At 41.8% G+C, this 17,531-nt stretch overlaps 1 long non-coding RNA gene across 1 annotated transcript in view; it reads right to left on the reverse strand.

Annotated features, from left to right (window-relative positions):
* Positions 1 to 1,019: 1,019 nt before the first annotated feature.
* The window catches only part of LOC128139269 (uncharacterized), a 112,006-nt gene continuing 95,494 nt past the window's right edge, over positions 1,020 to 17,531 (reverse strand). The window contains exons 3-4 of the long non-coding RNA XR_008234297.1: positions 3,693 to 3,821; positions 1,020 to 1,344 (exon numbers count right to left, since the gene is read on the reverse strand). This is a non-coding gene — a long non-coding RNA (uncharacterized LOC128139269). The remainder of the gene's footprint in view (positions 1,345 to 3,692; positions 3,822 to 17,531) is intronic.

The following is a 17,531-nucleotide window of genomic DNA, read 5'->3' on the forward strand; positions in this document are numbered from 1 at the left end:
AGCTGAGCTCCTGAAATGCATATATGAATATGTGGGTGGGCATTGCAGAGCAGAAGGAAACTGCAGGGAAAGGTAAAAGAACCAATTCTGGGGCTTAGAGACAATTTATAATTACTGTAGGTATTACCTGATGTTTACCTGTAACCAAGGGCTGGTGCTGCACATCTATGTGAAAGGGAGTAAGTTTAAACGTTTTATAACAGCAGTAAATTAATGGTTAGTAAAATCATTTTTACGGGGTGTACGTAAAATAGCAGGTGCTTTCCGGACAAAAAGAAACTGCCCAACTTTAGTGATTTTCCAGCTGAGTGATATTTGCTTTAGTCTGTCATGGCATGATTGGGAATATATGCAGAATATCTCCTCAAAGCGTAATACATATTTCCGTGAAAGAGAAAAACACATTTTCTAGATATGAGGAAAGGTATGCATTAGAAAAATGTGCCAGTATTGTCAGTTCTAAGATACAAAATAGAGAAAGATGAGGGACTTAGCATTAGCTGTACTGAGTATCACCATGCCTTTGAAACAACTGAATCCCAGAGCAAAAAAACAGTCATGCCTCACGTGCCTTGGAAAGAAATTCACAGCAAAAAGCACGTGGCAAGGGAGGTCAGGGGATTGCTCAGCCTGCTTCACATTTTTAATTGGCTGCTTTACATGCAAAATCTCTTGTAACCCCAAGTCATGTGCTCACGTATGCCACGTACGCTCACACACCCAAAACCTTTTCTGTGCCCAAGACCTGCAGCAACAGGTCAAATCCCTTCCCTTGCAGTATGGCCCCAAAGGCAGACACCGCTTACAAAAATGATGTGGGCCATAGGACACCCACCAGCAGATGGAGGACTTGAGCTCAGTGCCCTCAAAACAGGGAAATTTAACACCCGTATTCACAAAAAGAAGGCTCAGACCACCAGGTCACAGATAAAACTTCATATATCCTCTTGTGACTGTGCCACCATATGTTAGAAAATCCCAGACCCTCAGAATCAGGGTGACTGCAAGTGAGAGGGAGCCTGAATCTGAAAGCTCAGTGTTGGCTATAGGTTGAGGACATAACCAGTATAAGGTATAATTCAGGCCTCTCTGTAGAGAATGAACATCCCCCACTGTCTTATGCTTACCCAGAGGAGTCTGCACCCTGTCCACACCCTACCTTCTCTTGGGATGTAGGTGTCTTAAGGGTTGAGACAAAAGCCATCACTGTTCTCGGATAAGAATTTTGTTGCGTACATCCCTCTGTGTTAAGCTGGGAACGCAACACAGGCTGTCTGCCAAGAAGTGCAGGCTCGCCACGCTGGCCTTTTGCCAAGGATGGGTTGTCACAGGATCACAAGACAGCTTTGACAGGAATGAAATAACAACAGTAAAAAGTTACACAGATACAACCGGGTATGCAGCTCACAATCTCAATCTTCTTTTGTAAGTAGCCACATTTAGTGAGAACTGCTGCAGGCTTGAAAGACTCTTCTCACCCTGGCTGTGAAGCTGCTTTATATGCAGCTACTGGAATAATCAGGGTGCAGTTCATCAAGCAAGTTTAGACTATTTTTAAAAGCATACTAGTATTTCAGGGCAGGAGCACAAAACAATGAAATAGAACTTTATAATGAATAAAAGCAATTTGTAACTTTAAGTCTAGACTGGCTACCAATCTCTATAATATGATATACTCTAAAAGCATTAAAAAACATTGCAATGCATTAAATCTTGCATTTGAGAGGTGACAAGCCACTGCATGTAAGATGTCACATGCCAAATTCTGTTGAAGGAAATAAATTCCATTATATCACATCTTTTGCTAGAGAAAACAGTGTTTCAGGTATAGTAGAAGGCAACAGAACCCCCATCTCAGGCCTGTGGGAGAAGTATGAAGCCCTAAATTTAGACTTCATTACAAATGACTTATATTCCCAGTAATCTGCAGTACACTGGAGGGGGATACAGCTCTGTCACCAGTACCAAACTTAATATTCAAAACCTTAACGGTGAACACAGAAGCGTTTGCTATTGGGGACCTAGCCCCTACCTTCGGAGTCACACAACGAGGTGACACCACAGAGCAGTGAGGAGTCCTCCAACCTCCCATACTGTGGCTGCATCAGGATCTAGGCATCTTAACCCACTGGCATGCATTAACTCTCAGCAAACTTTAAAAAAGTATTAATAATGCCTTCTGTCAACAGTCATTAAATCCAAACCGGGACCTTCCGCATGAGCATACTGCTCCCCAGTAACTGCCAAGTAGGTAGCTTTTCGCAGTGTGTCACACTGAGGGTACCTAATGCAAAAGGGTGGAATTGTTGACCTGAATCATTTACAATGGCTCAGCTGAGCTGTTTTATGGAGTAGGGGATGTAAGCACACATGAAACAAAGACCATATGCTTAAACTAAAAAATCCCTTCCATTCTTTATTTTACAATCAGGTTGTATTTTACAGCCTTATTTAGATTTATGAATAGTCAATCCTATATTTATAACTATCGTAAAAACTGAGCAGCTCATTGTTTTTGTAAACCTAACCTCAAATCTTTGCTAAGAAAAATAAAACTAAAAACTTTCTAAAAAAGGAACATTGTTCTTACACCGACAGAACAGAGAGAAAAATAAAATGTCTAAAATGAAATGGGCTTCCCTGGTCGAGGGAAAGTAGTGTCATGCAAAGAGAAAACATGGTTCATCATCAAGTTTGCCACCTGACCTTCCGTGAGGCTTCTAAGCCCTCAGGTCCTTCCTTCAGCTTAGCCCGCTCCAAGGATCCTAACCATGGGACACAAGTAATTATGCTGACCTCCCTCCCTCTGTGTCTTTATGGGAAAGATAATTTATCACTAGTAGCTATGACAAATTCAAGAACTTACACCCTTGGAAAACAGTCTGTTCTCTGGTTAAGCTGCAAGGCCTGGGAAAAGGGAAAGCGGATATTCTTGGTAACGCAAGTGCTAGGCTGAACAGGAGGAGGCTTGGTTGAAAGGTAACAAACCACTCAGTACACGTACAGGTTATTTAGTACAGCACATACCTTATGTTCAAGACAGAAAGAAAATTCTTTTCCTTTTCTACTAGGCCAGTACAGTGAGGCCATCCCAATAAACACTTCCTATATTTAAATTGACAAAAGCTACATCAACTATCCTTTCTGGTATTCAGAAGGTTAAGAAAAAAACCAGGAGTGTTAAAAGTATGTCAGTCCTACAAGTAAAGTAGGATCTTGTTATGCTGGAAACAGCTTCTCCCATAGATCATGAAGTTACTGCACTGAAGCCTACTCAGAATCCTTTGAAAGTCATGAGAAAACCCAGCAGAGAAGTCTGGTACAGACAGCAATTATTTACAGTAGCGTAGGGATAGAAAGGTTCCCTGAAAAAGCAGCACAGCAGATTTCTCAGTAAAACACAGCTACCAAAACTTAATATATACTATGCAAACTGTAACTAAAATGTTAAATCTCTGAATTTTAGGGAAGGAATTTATGAACTTTTCTAAAACCCTGAAATTCAAAACTTAGCTTGAAAGGTTTCCAAGAACTCTTTCAGTTTAGGCTATCTCTCTCAACTAAAACCATACATCACATATTCTAAACACTGCTATTGCATTGCAATGAAGCTTCTGCACACTAGTGGCTTGGAAGGACGTCACTGCATCTCAGTCATTCTACTTTTCCCAGGAGAGATGGGGCTCACTTACCTCTGTTATGGCCACACCACTTCCTCGATCCCAGAGCTGACGACACCTGGACTCTTCTTCTGACAGTATCCCGAAGGCTGACGGTAGGGACAACTGCCAGGACATAGGGACTGTTAAAACTAGGAGAGGCTGGAATTCAAAAGTGAAAGTTAAATGTTCAGGCAGGGCAGGGCACTAAGCAAAGAGGAAGGACTTGGGGAAGAAAAGGAGGCAGCAGAAAAAAAAAAAAAAAAGAGTCAAAGCAGTGGATACAATAACACATCATCCCTTTCTTCTCAAATTCAGGTTCTACTTACAAGTTCTTCTCTGGGTGTGGGCTGAAGAAAATGGTTAGAAAAACACAAAGAAGGTTGCAGTCTACATGCCACTTCCAAGAACTTTTAAAAACCAAACTTAACCAAAATTTGAACTACAGGTCATCAGTCTAGACCTTTCCAAGAGTCAGAAGTCACTCAAGCTTTTTGTTTAAAACTATACTAGTTTTCTTAACAGCAACAGAGAAGCACTTACAACATGAAGTAACAGCAGAAGCCTCATAACTACACTAGCCAGACAACTCACCAGGATGTTTCCATCTCCCACTTCAGTTCATGTCAGAGCCCTGAAATATCCCCAGCTGCAAACTGTAATAGTGATGGATGAGTTATGCAGCTGATACAGAAAATCAGAGTGCACAGCTTGCCTTACTTCATCATTCCTCAGATATTTAGCATAGCTTTCCCCTCCTTCCCTTACAATTCACAGAAAGGCAAATGGCTAGATTTTTCCATGCTTTGATGGAAGAAAAGGACTGTCAGCTGTTTGCCTTTATTTAATAGTTGTTTCAAGAGCTTTTCAGCAAAGAGAAAAAAAAAAAAAAGACAAAAAGCAAAAGGAAAAAATCTCCTCAAAAAGCAAACCACTGCAATATTTCCAAGCCAGAAGGCACAATCTGATTAGGCCACTTAAAGACAGCATAAATTTCATTCTTACCAGTAGATCCTTTGACATATAAAGCTAGGTCAATCTTTCAGTAATGAGGTGAGTGGTAATTGTGTTTATGTATCGAAGTTTGGATGCTAACCTCTCAACACTACTAGGTTTTCTTGTGTTTTTGCTATGTAAGGAAGATCACTTCATTGCTTCTTTTGGCATTACTAAATGTGGTTTTGGGATGAGGAATGCAAAATGGACATTTTTTTAATCAGAAACATACTGCAGTAACTACATTACTATTTGGTATTTTTAAGCAGTCTACTTAGCGAGAAAGCAATCGCCCATCAGTTGCCCATCTGCCTTGGAGCCCATTGGAGCTCTGGTGTGAGTGTCATCCCATATTCCAGGAAGCTATACGCAGCAGGAGTGGAAAGACCAGAGGATTCACATGTCTAGTAAGCCAAGTCCCCAGTGGATTAAGACCTATTCTTCTTCTTAAAGGATGAATGTACATATAAATCCCAATGTTTCCATAAAACATTTATAGTTTTAAAACAGCAGAGCAAACATGGGCCAATTGCAGGGATTTTTTTGTGTTTGCCTTCTGCAGAAACGTGAAATCTCAATCATTCTTCTTTTACAAGAGCTTTTGCAACATGCACATGTGCCTTGCTGAATTAGCAGTGGTACTGTCTGGAAAACATATGTAATTAAATTGATGTAAGGAAAGAGACAGCCCATTGTCTATTGTTCCTAAAAAAACAACTCATGTATCTGAGAAATGGGAGCAAATGGATGCAGCTCTTATTAAACAGAAGACAGAAAAAGCAAAGATGAGCACAGGTTTGCACTGAATTTTCTGCCTTCCAAGGAAGATATGCTGAGAGGTTGTAAAGGCTTAGAATGTTGTAACTCTTCCTGCTTTAAGGTTGACCATCACTTCAAAGCAGTGTGGAAGTCCATTGGGTTGTTTCATTTAACTTTTGGTATGGTTTTAAACTCCAAGAATAAAAGAATTGATGAGGCAAAACCAAAACAAGTGTTCAATTAGTCACATGAAGTAGCCAACTAGATTTGTCTTCTAGCTCCCTTTTTAATTAATGGAGCAACAACCTAGGCATGAGAACTTCAGATAATATAAATCAACATCCATAGCTCCACTGAAGTCAGAGCTATGCCAATGTACACCAACTGGCTTAGGAGGACAAAATGATTCATCCACTAAGTCTGTGCACTACCTGCTTGCAATTATTTACTTATTGTATCTTTCCCAGAATTATAGCTCATAGAAAACATGCTCCCTAGCAAGGGCTAAACAAAAGAAATACGTACATTTACTGGTATTTTACAAGCATTTTGCCAACAAAGTTAAGACATTAGAATGGACATTGCATCTGAATGAAATCTGAACAGTTTAACTAGGCACAGCGAACAGATAAACAGTAATTTCTTAGCCTTAAAACACTAAAGAAATAGGATGCTTAAGAAAGAAGGAGAACATCCTTTCCCAAAGCTTCACGCACAAACCAATTTCCTTATCTCTAGGGTTTACAGTGAAAAAGTGGTACCTAAAATAGAGCAGCCATTTTCCACTACTGCCTCTCAGGAAGATAGAGTTCTGTATAGCATCTCAGGTTTTGGTAAATGACATTTTGTGGTATGTTTTAATGATAAGATTATTTTGCAGCTTCACAAATTGAACACAGGCATCTCTGTCATGACTGACACACTTTGGAGGACTAACGCAAGAATTGTTACTTAACTTATGCCACCCAAAGGTCTACCATTAGAAAAAATTATGTTTAAAGGACAGCAAATGTGTGTTCAAAGGAGCAAAACCAAGCATTCCTTTATCCCTAAGCGTGCCAGGTCTATCTCCAGAGCACACTGGCCCCCACACAAACCCTGTGCTTCTTACATAGCCTTTCACAAAAAGTCCCCAATGAACTGAAATCCTGAAGAAGAGTGCTCTAAAGGTGAACTTCAGGAGAAGAGTGCACAAGCAAAAGGCTTAGCATGTCTCAGCACTGGCTTAAGGATCAAAATCAAATTTTTCTTGCAAGAAATAGGATAACTACTCATAGGATATGTACTTTAAGTCACACTTAGAATCCCATGTTCTTCATGTTAAAAATATGGAAAAAAAAAACCCCAACTCTTCTCCTATTCAAAATTCAATTTCATGCTAAAAGAAGAAAATTCCTTTACAGAGAAACTGCTCTCATTGAACAATACGGCATTGTATCTAATTTTAGTTTGTATGTTTTCATAGGATCATATAGAAAGATTAGTGGTCTAAAGTTTGGATCAGCAGATTTGATGAGAAGAGGGGAAAACATCCTTCAGCCATATCAGCTCTTTCTGCAAGTTTGATTTTATATTTAAAATTCTCCAAACTCTGTATCTTCAGTAGTTATCTAAACAGAACAACAAAATCCCGAGGCTAGAAAGTCCAGAAAAGAAGAAACAAGTACTTGGTGGACAAACATTTTTTTTTTCCCCTCCCAGTAGGATTGTTATCACAGTATACCTCTTGCCACTTGCTCCTGTGAAGCGATCAACACATCAGGGGCTGAAATGGTACTTCTGAGGAAGAAAGGAGGAGTGTGATCCATTCTATAAACACACCCAAGTTCTCTAGTATATATGTTTAACTAGTTCACCTTAAGTTCACCTTAACTCTATCCCAGCTGAAACCAGGACACTGGGAATTAATCATAAAACAATTTATCAACATACCTGTTCACCTGGTTTGTTTAAAAGTGTTTTCTCCCAAATATACAGCCCACTTCATTTCCTTAAGCTTGAAAGAACAAAATATTTAGCATTTAAGTGTAAACAAAGCTAAGTGTTTCTACTGAAATGCAATACAAGTTAGCCGTAATTTCTGAAAGGGACTGTGCTTAAACAAAAAGAAGGAAGAGTTACTCAAATCTCTAAAGCAAAACCAAGCATTTCAGCTGACTGCAGTGAAAATTTAAACTAACTCCACACGAAGCCTGTTTTATTTTACAGCACAGGTGAAACAAAACCTAGAACATCTGTGCTAGGAAAGGATGAACAACAGGATTGAAAGCTGTGCTGATTGAGTTTTTAATTACTACAGATGGCCAATAAAACAATAGTTACATACAGTAGTTCTACAGAAACATGGAAAAGGGAAATTTAATGAAAAAAAACCTGTTTCCTTTCTTCGTATTTTCTTTGCTTCACTGAAGGCCACTGAATGGCCTTCTCTGAGCATTACGAGATGTGTATTTCTAGCAAATTTAAAGCCAGAATTGGGGTCATTTTCACGTTGTCAGTCAGCATCCAAGGTATATTGGGCTGGTTTCTATGCAGAGATTTTCCTCCCCGCCCTGCTTTTTTGTGTGTACTTCATTGCTCTTCCACCTGCTCACTGCAGCTTTTGCCACATCTTCTCTGCAAGTCCAGGACCCCGCACCCACGAGAGTGGGGTATCTGCCCACCGACAGGTACTGGGGATTCCCTGTGGGAGCTGCAGGAAAAGGAAAGAGCAGCATTTTGCTTTTATTTCCTCCTCAGTGGAACAGGAGCTGCTGGCCCAGCTCTCCTTGTTCTTTTTCACTACAGGCGAATCCAGTACCATGTCCATACGCTTCTTTAGGCCAAACACCATGATCAGGAAATCGTCAGATGGTGCCCAATCACATTTTTTTCCATTTCCCACTGCTGGCACTTTTACTGGTGGTCAAACATTGGACACGACAATCGTATACCACTCCTATACCAGCCTTGCTGGCTGTTGGTGTGGGCCCACTGCTGGGACACCCATCACTTGCAGAGCAGAGAGTCACCCTGAGAGAGAATTTCCCACTTGCAATCTGTGAGGTGCTAAAAAAGTAAAAAGAGAACTAGAAAATGCCTTATTCTCAGAGAAGGCAACAAATTAGCCTGCAGATATAATAGCCACTTAGGACACAAAAAAAGCAAACAAACAAAAAACCCAAACCCAAATGAAACAGGAAGATGTTACTGTAATATATCAGGGCTGCATTTGTATCCCAGGCATCAGTTTGTGAAACTGATATTGTAGTTCAGCCTCCACTTTGCATATCACTGTAACTATTTCTCTCACTATAATTTAAGGTAATTTAAAAAAAATTTTAAAATATGTACTTTTTTCCCCCACTTGCACAAGCAATAAACACCCATACTCTGAGTGACAATACTGGATACGCATACAGTGACACAGTGCATGGATCTTTTATGACTACCAGTGTATCACAGCCTGCTGAAGATAGGAAACAGCTCCCATTCAGCCATTACCCTCTCAGTAAGCAGGGACACTGGATGGTCCAGTGGCAACCTGCTCATCCTCACTTCCTCACCGTTTTTACCAAAGCAAACAGCCGACTTTGCAATGGTAAAGCTGTTGTCCTGCAGGAAAAAAAAAAAAAAACAAAAACCCAACCAAACAAAAAAACCACAAAAAAGCCCACCACCTTTTCCTCACACATCGCTGCAAGATTTGAATAAAACCCCATTTTCTTCTTTCCCTCCAGAAGATCAGAGGGGTCGAGAGAAAAGGCATACATTTCTGCACGAAGCTGAACTCCCTCTCAGCCCAGTCCCCCCGTTCCTCTGCAGAGTGACTCCGACTTTCTCCCTTTGCTCTCAGCTATGCCTCTGAGAGCCCTGCCCCATGCCAAGGATTTCCTATCCCTCCTTTTTACGTGGTCCATCTCACCAGGAGGCTGTGGGCCACAGCTCCTCGAGTGCTGCAAACGTGGTTCCCAGCTGTGTCATACATATGCATGTATTTCCCACTAATATACTGTCCTGGTTTCAGCTGGGATAGTTAACTGTCTTCCTAGTAGCTGGTACAGTGCTATGTTTTGAGTTCAGTATGTGAAGAATGTTGATAACACTGATGTTTTCAGTTGTTGCTCAGTAGTGTTTAGACTAATGTCAAGGATTTTTCAGCTTCTCATGCCCAGCCAGTGAGAAAGCTGGAGGGGCACAAGAAGTTGGCACAGGACACAGCCAGGGCACCTGACCCAAACTGGCCAACGGGGGGATTCGCGGCTCGGGGACTGGCAGGGTGTCGGTCGGCGGGTGGTGAGCAATTGCACTGCGCATCATTTGTACATTCCAATCCTTTCATTATTGCTGTTGTCATTTTATTAGTGTTATCATTATCATTATTAGTTTCTTCTTTTCTGTTGTATTAAACCGTTCTTATCTCAACCCACGGGTTTTGCTTCTTTTCCTGATTTTCTCCCCCATCCCACTGGGTGGGGGGGAGTGAGTGAGCGGCTGCGTGGTGTTTAGTTGCTGGCTGGGGTTAAACCACGACATAGACCTTCACGCTGATCTGCCAAAGAAGGGAGCAGGATGAGGACATTGGTGCTGTTGTGGTTTTGCGCGTGCTGAGTGCATCTGACTGTGCTGACCTGCGCAGCCAGCCACGTGCATGTGTACGTATATGTGGCATATGGGTGTTTGTCTGTTTGTCTGTGTGTATGTACCTATTGGGGATACACGCTCAGCCTCACCACTGATCGGAGCTGGGGGCCTGGAGCTGCAGCAGCCTCCCCTCTATCAAGCTGCCACGTTCAGACTCCCCATGGCAGTGTCACCTTCCTCTGGAGGGGACCCTCCTCTGAGTCCTTAATTTGGGTTCCCACCTGCCTTTGGCCCCTGTGCTTCTCTGTGCTTGTGGAGAGGGGCCCTTGATGGGCTGATGGCTTCTGGGATGAGCCCAGGAGTAGCTGGGGCAGGGTATTATTTGGGGTCCCCCACTCCCATTGTCTCTCTGTGCTCCTCCATGTGTGTGCAGATGAGCTTTGTAACACAAAACCTAACAGTGATACCTATGAATTCCAGTCCTTGGGAGCTGGTGGACAAAATGCCTTCAAGTCTTTCGAAGTGTGGCAGAACTTCTCGATCTCTCTGATGTTTAGAGGGTCATATATGGAAGTCTTTGCATCCTGAGTTTCAAAAGAATAAATTTGACCCTTTATTATCCAAGCAAAATTTTCATCGTTTGTTTTGTTACTGTCTGGATTTTGACTGATGCCAGAACAAGTCTGTAGCTGAAGTGGTGCTCAGCACTGCTGAAGAATCCTGATGCTGAACAGCAATGTCTGCTCAGGGTCTCAGGCCTCTGGGGAAACGCCTGCAAAGAAAAAAAACAGTCAGGTATGCAGTCTAGCAGAGCCTTTAGTTTTTGTGAGCTAGCTGTAGGGACCTGGGGCATATTTGAAGGGTTTCTGCTTTTGGGGAGTTCTAGCAGAGATGGATGGATTAGCTCTTGACTGCTCCTTCAGAAAAGTATTTTTTTGTCTATTGCCAGACAAGAACAGAATTATTTCAACAGAAATTGTTTGAAAAAGAAAAAAAAATATATCAAGTACTAAAAGACTGCATTTTGTTCAGTCATATTTCTTTCTGTTGTTTAGTTTTGTCTACATCTTATATGACAGTAAGAAAAAATTAAACAAGAATGTCTGTATTCTCCAGTGCATTCTGTGCACTTCATAGATTTCTATCTGCTCTGCTTCCTAAAGTATTCCTAAAAATAAACAAATAAGTCACAGACAGTAAAGAAAACTTCTAAAACTTAAAAAAAAACAACACTTTTTTTTTTTTTTTGAAAGCAAATGGGTAAAAATACCACAAATTTCGCACATATGCATTGGCTAGAATGTTCTCCTTGCCCCAAATTCCTGCAGGTTAGGAACTAATCTCAATTCTAAATGGTTTCAGAAAATCATTATATTGGTTTTACAAAAGAACTTATGCTTCTGAACATCAGGGACATTGCAACGACAACAACAACAAAAACCAGGCTGGTATTTCTGCAGGGCTTTCACCTCTTCCCCTTCTCGGGACTTCCTTTGCACAAGCTCCAGGAGGTCAGAGCGTCTCCAAATCCAGAGAGCCCTTTTTTGACATTTGGCTCGAGCTTTTACTTGGACTGCAGAGATCCATCTTTCTCTCTCTTTTTTTCTGTACATTTCAATTCTCAGTCTCATTTTTTGTTTTCTTGCAAAACACAAGAAAAAACTTGCCTACCTACTTTGCTTTGCTCTTAGATCTTCCTTGAGACAGGAACTGAAGGTGGCACAAAACGCTCCAGTGACTATTTCTCAACCAGAAGTGAGGGATCCCAGGCTTTCATGAGAGCACGTCATGGTTATGAACCCCTCCCGGTTCACACCACAGGCTGCTCAGGCTCCTTGCACCACGTGTGGAAAACACGCTGCTCATCAAACGCTGTCCCCAAAGCCCTCCTGCTGCTTAGCCCCAAGCAGGACTTTGCCTGCACCACTCCTGGCTCCTGTAAACTCTGGGCTCAGCCTCTTGCCATGAGCAGGAGCCGGTCACCGCAGCCCAGCTGGTGGGAATTTGTGGGTCCTACTGCCAGGGCTGCAGTTTAGAAGAAGGTGGGAACCCACCAGGAGGTTGCCTTCAGCCGCACCATCTCTAAGGTGGCCATGAACCTTGGGCAACCACACCTCCCAGAGGGGGAAGGTCCTTAGAACCCCTCACAGTGGGTTGTAATGAGCACTACACATTAAGACTGCCAGGGAAAAAGTCAGCATACCTAGCTAATGAACAGGACAATGGTTTTGGTCCCTGAGTACGAGCCATCCAGTTACTTCAACCTCCGAATCCCTGTCAGCATTCTGTGATCTAAAGACAGGCAGCTAAGCAGCACGGTAATCCTAATTAAAGTTAGGCTACTGCCTCACAAGCTTCTTTTTATAACCCTTCCTTTAAAATACAACAAATGGACCCTGCTGTTAAACAGCCTTTCACTTCCCCTCCAATGGAAGGATACTACAGAAACTTATTTTGTTCGTTTATCCATATCAGCTAATAAAACTTTGAAGAACGGATTTTCCTCTCCCATAGTACTAAACCCAGCTACTTCCAGGTTAATGTTACCCCTAAGGCATACTTAAAGGGAAAAGCTGTTACTTTTTCTAGGAACAAAGTAAAAGCATGGTGTTGTGGTTTAACCCCAGCCAGCAACTGAGCACCACGCAGCCGCTCACTCACTCCCCCCCACCCAGTGGGATGGGGGAGAAAATCGGGAAAAGAAGCAAAACCCGTGGGTTGAGATAAGAACGGTTTAATACAACAGAAAAGAAGAAACTAATAATGATAATGATAACACTAATAAAATGACAACAGTAATAATGAATGGATTGGAATGTACAAATGATGCGCAGTGCAATTGCTCACCACCCGCCGACCGACACCCAGCCAGTCCCTGAGCGATGATTCCCCGCCCCGACTTCCCAGTTCCTATACTGGATGGGACGTCACATGGTATGGAATACCCCGTTGGCCAGTTTGGGTCAGCTGCCCTGGCTGTGTCCTGTGCCAAATTCTTGTGCCCCTCCAGCTTTTCTCGCTGGCTGAGCATGAGAAGCTGAAAAATCCTTGACTTTAGTCTAAACACTACTGAGCAACAACTGAAAACATCAGTGTTATCAACATTCTTCGCATACTGAACTCAAAACATAGCACTGTACCAGCTACTAGGGAGGCAGTTAACTCTATCCCAGCTGAAACCAGGACACATGGCAAGGCCAAGGCCGAGTAACAAAGTCACCATCGTATCCATTTCATCCATTGATTGCTTACCCAGAGGCTGCTTCTTGGGGATGTAATGATTTTTCATGCTATCTCCAGCACATGAGATGGCATGTTGGACTGACATGAAACAGAGAAAGCATACTTTCCCACTCAAGTGTTTCAATATGGCAGTTAGGTTTGCCAAATCCAGTGTCCCCTTGATGAATGAGCATACAGCATGAGGTGAACAGTGGTGTGCTCCTCTGTATATTCTGCACACTAATCTTTGTGGCAATAGTGACCAAGTTGGGAACTTCATCATTTCTGAGCCTTCACCAGAACAAGGCATCTTTTAAAAAAAAAAAAAAAAAAAAAAAATAGAACAACAAACAATGCAAACCCTCATTTCAGCCTCTGATAGCCATTAGAAGATCAGAAGCATCTCCTTGACAAATATCTTAACATTATTAGGGCAGTGAATAAACTTCACTCTCCACCGTGTCTTCAAGTATGAACTCCTAGACATAAGGACAGAAGCCACTGTCTTCAAATTCAGAAGTCCTGGAATTCTGCCCACAAGTACAGGATTTTTAAAATTGTCACAGATGTTACAGATTTGTTTGGTCAGTATCAGGATTTTCAGTCCTGAGTTAGCAAAGAAAATGTCCTTCTGCAAGCTATTTCAAAGTAGCAAAGACTAGCAGCAGAACGGATTAAACACAGTTTGAAAAGGGCCAACTGCAAAGATGATGTTATTTTCATTACAAAGTATGCTGCTATAGATGATTCTAAAATCTAATGTGCTTTAATACAGGTCAAATATGAATCAACAACCGCTCTGTATTCAGCCTCTCAAGAAAGTTAAATGAAGTGTGTTTCATTCTAGCACTTTACCCACCCCTTCATCCCAGTTTAGAAAACGAGTGATAAAATGCTTGTGACATTGGAGCAGCCATTGCAATATTAGTCACAAAAATAAGCTTTCTGCTACCAGTTTCTGCAGAGCAATACTGGCATCCAGTGGCCAGTTAAGTAAATCCTTAGTGGCTGCATTCTGCAGAGATGGCTTGTCTTTATGCATGACATGAGAAGGTGCATCTACAATCTCAAATCAAATACAGTAGGACCATTCAGTTTCTCATAGCTGCCTATTGACTCCATTCTTTGATGACCAAAGCTAGCTATCAACAAGTTTCAAGAAAATCATTACATTGAGCCATATATTTCGTGCACGTTGTACAATCACAAGAGAAAATTTCCAGTCTTTTGAACACCTGAGGGGTTAGTTTGTGCCCTTGGGCTTTTTGGTTTTACTTCTTCACCTTTATCACTCCATCCAGCAGTGACTCTTTCAACAACTGCCATGGCTAGCATTACACTTTCAATGCTTTTTGCACCCTCCAGCTGAAATAAAATCAAGATATAACCAAACAGCATTGTATTGTGTGGCACCTACATCACCTCAATTTTCATTAGCAATCATGAGACTGAAAGAAACAACAGAATGTTCTAGTTGCATGATTTAAGTACTCAAAAATTAGAAACCACAAGTTAGCCAAGCATCAACCGTTTCCTGAGGGAACACCATGGAAACAGAGAAGTTCAGCAACCAGACATTCCTTGTCAACTCTCTCTGTAAGCTGCCTAGTCAAAACTGGTGCTCTGCAAAGCCAAGCTGAATGCCTACAGACTCATCAGCTGAATAATAGCACTATGTGTGAGCAACTACCCATATCCAAAGGCCAGCTCATTACTAATTTCTGTAGCTGAAACAATACAACTGATTTTGGTAGCTGAGGTCCCACTAGGATGAGGTGGCTTTCTAGGACGACAACTTTAACTTCCCTGCCATGGGAGCATTACGGAGTGCAAGGATAATCCAAGTGGAATTGGGCCTTAGCTAAAGCTGATGATTCCAGATGGCCCAGCCCCTCCAAAACCAGGTAGGTGACTTTATCTCATTCTGGTGCTGTGGGAGCATTTGTCATATTGGGTGCCGTTCAGTATGGGTACCCACCCCGGCCTTCTAGCGAACACAACATTCAACCTGTGAGGCAACCCAGCATCCCCAGGACTGAGGAGCTGTCACCTTCAGCTTGTTCTGCAGATCTCAGAACAGATGCAGCCAGGCCCACCAGCCCCCTGCCAACACGTACACTTTTGTACTGCAACACCTGCGTTATCTGGGCTTTCTCAGCATCACACAATCTTTAGCAATCAAGAGTCAATTATAATAAAAAAAAAAAAAAAGCTTGACCATATGAAAGCGGTACCAAGTTAAGAATTAAACACAGACAGGCCAAGTGTTATGGAGCTATATCAGGAGTCAAACACAGGGAAAAATTCCTGCCAAGCTCCAGACTAGGGCATACCCAGTGAACACAAGCTTCTGGATTTAATGAAGGTGACAGGAATGCCCACAGAATGTAGGGGTGGCAAGCCACCTCTCCATCACAGGGACAGCCTCCCTTGGCAGCTCCCACCTGTCAGCTCTATAGAAGTTTTTTGAAACAAAAGCTTGCAAAAGCTGAACAAACAAACAAATATTCATTATTCTGTTTTTTAACACTTACAGAATTTCAGTTTCACACTTCTCCCCCGTGCCCCACCAAAATTTAAAGATAGGCACCCAACACAGAAGGAGTATCAAAATATGTTACGGAAAAAATTGTTACAAGAAGGTTGGCAATGTTTTTTCACATATAATTGCTATATAGAGCAAAGTGCATTTAAGGATTTTTCTACTTTCCTGACCCAGAAACCAGTCAGAGTTATGTATACCTCTGCATAAGATGCAAACACAAAACACTAGTGACAGCAAAACTAAGTGTCCTTGGTGAATTCAACAGAATCATAGACTCGTAGAATATCTCAAGCTGGAAGGACCCATAAGGATCATTGAGTCCAACTCCCTGCAACTTGCAGGACTACCTAAAACTAAACCATATGACTAAGAGTGTCGCCCATCTTATTTGATGATACCAATGCAAGTCAAGAGGACTCACAACAGAAGTCATGCTTTTTCAAACACAAAGGTGGGAGCTCAGCCAACAAGGCTAAGTAGTTTCTCAAAGAGTGCAGAACGCCTATGTCGCAGGAGTAAAACAGCACAGTACTGAAGTATTCCTGACATAGCTGAAGGCAAAATACAAATACCTTAAACCTTCCCTAGAAAAGCAAATAAAAACAGTAGAAATATATGCTATGCCTAATGGTTAGACAAATGGCTTCTGACTGTTAGAGTCCTCCTGTCTTGGAGCAACTACTTAATATAGCTTTGTGTTATTTGCATTGACTGCCTGACCCACAACCTCTGCTGTTAATTAAGCCAAGGAACATAACACCAGAAGAACAACAGAGGCAGAAGATTGTATGTGTTGCTGTTACCTGCGTTAAAGAGGAACAGAGGTACAGGCTTAGGTAGTTTTTCTAATAGCAGTGACAAGTACCATGCCAGATCTCACTACAAATGTGCAGCCAGTTGGCTCCATTCAAGATAAGTACATCTCCTGCTTTTTTGCCCTAGCCTTGAAGAGTATAAGCACATCATTACATACTTAATGCTTAAAGAAAGCTTTCCCAGCATGTGCTTTGGTAGCAGTAGTTCTGTAGATTTGCTTCCCTGTAAATTCTACTTTTGGTTCAGAACACCTAAATCCCATGCTGTAACATGATATACACCTTGGCTAAATTATCTTTTTATTTGTCAGTGAACCATGCACAGCTCCTGCTGGCCTGAATTTACAAGCAGACTGACATCACATTTTCAACTCATTATAATGTCACGGTACGTTGATTCAATCTACTCCATGACCCACTCTTAGCTTAGCTTTGTTCACAGAAGTTAGAAATTGAAGAGAGGGACTGGATCACTTGGCACAGTTCAGGACAGGATTATTCTCCACATTCACCTGTTCAAGAACAGGTTATTTTGGTTGTTTTTTAAAGAAAAAAAAGACCCAGAACATTTTAAGCTGGTCAGTAAAGTGCCTATAAACTTGCTGTTTGTTCTAAACCAATGTGTCTTCTTGACATAGCCATGAGGCTGATAACGGTCAGCTAGTGTAGTTCAGCCACTTCCTTTCCGAGGAAGGACTTTAGTAAGCTGCAGTGACATATCCTCCAATAACAAGTTGCTTGTGTTTTTCCTTGAAGTGTTGGTTCCCCCCACATTTTTCTAGTATCTTGCAGAAGCAAATCTGTTTGGAAACCTTTCCAGTTCTCAAACTTCAATGTAAACGTGGTACAGCAGCCTCTATTAAAGTCAACTAGAGTAAAATGCAATTAGCCATCAACAATTACTTGTTCAGTCCTCACGACCTCTCTATAGCACGCTTCAAGCATCGTTTCCAAAATAACAGCTTTAAAACT

Source organism: Harpia harpyja, chromosome 1, assembly GCF_026419915.1.
Source record: "Harpia harpyja isolate bHarHar1 chromosome 1, bHarHar1 primary haplotype, whole genome shotgun sequence".
NCBI lineage: Eukaryota > Metazoa > Chordata > Aves > Accipitriformes > Accipitridae > Harpia > Harpia harpyja.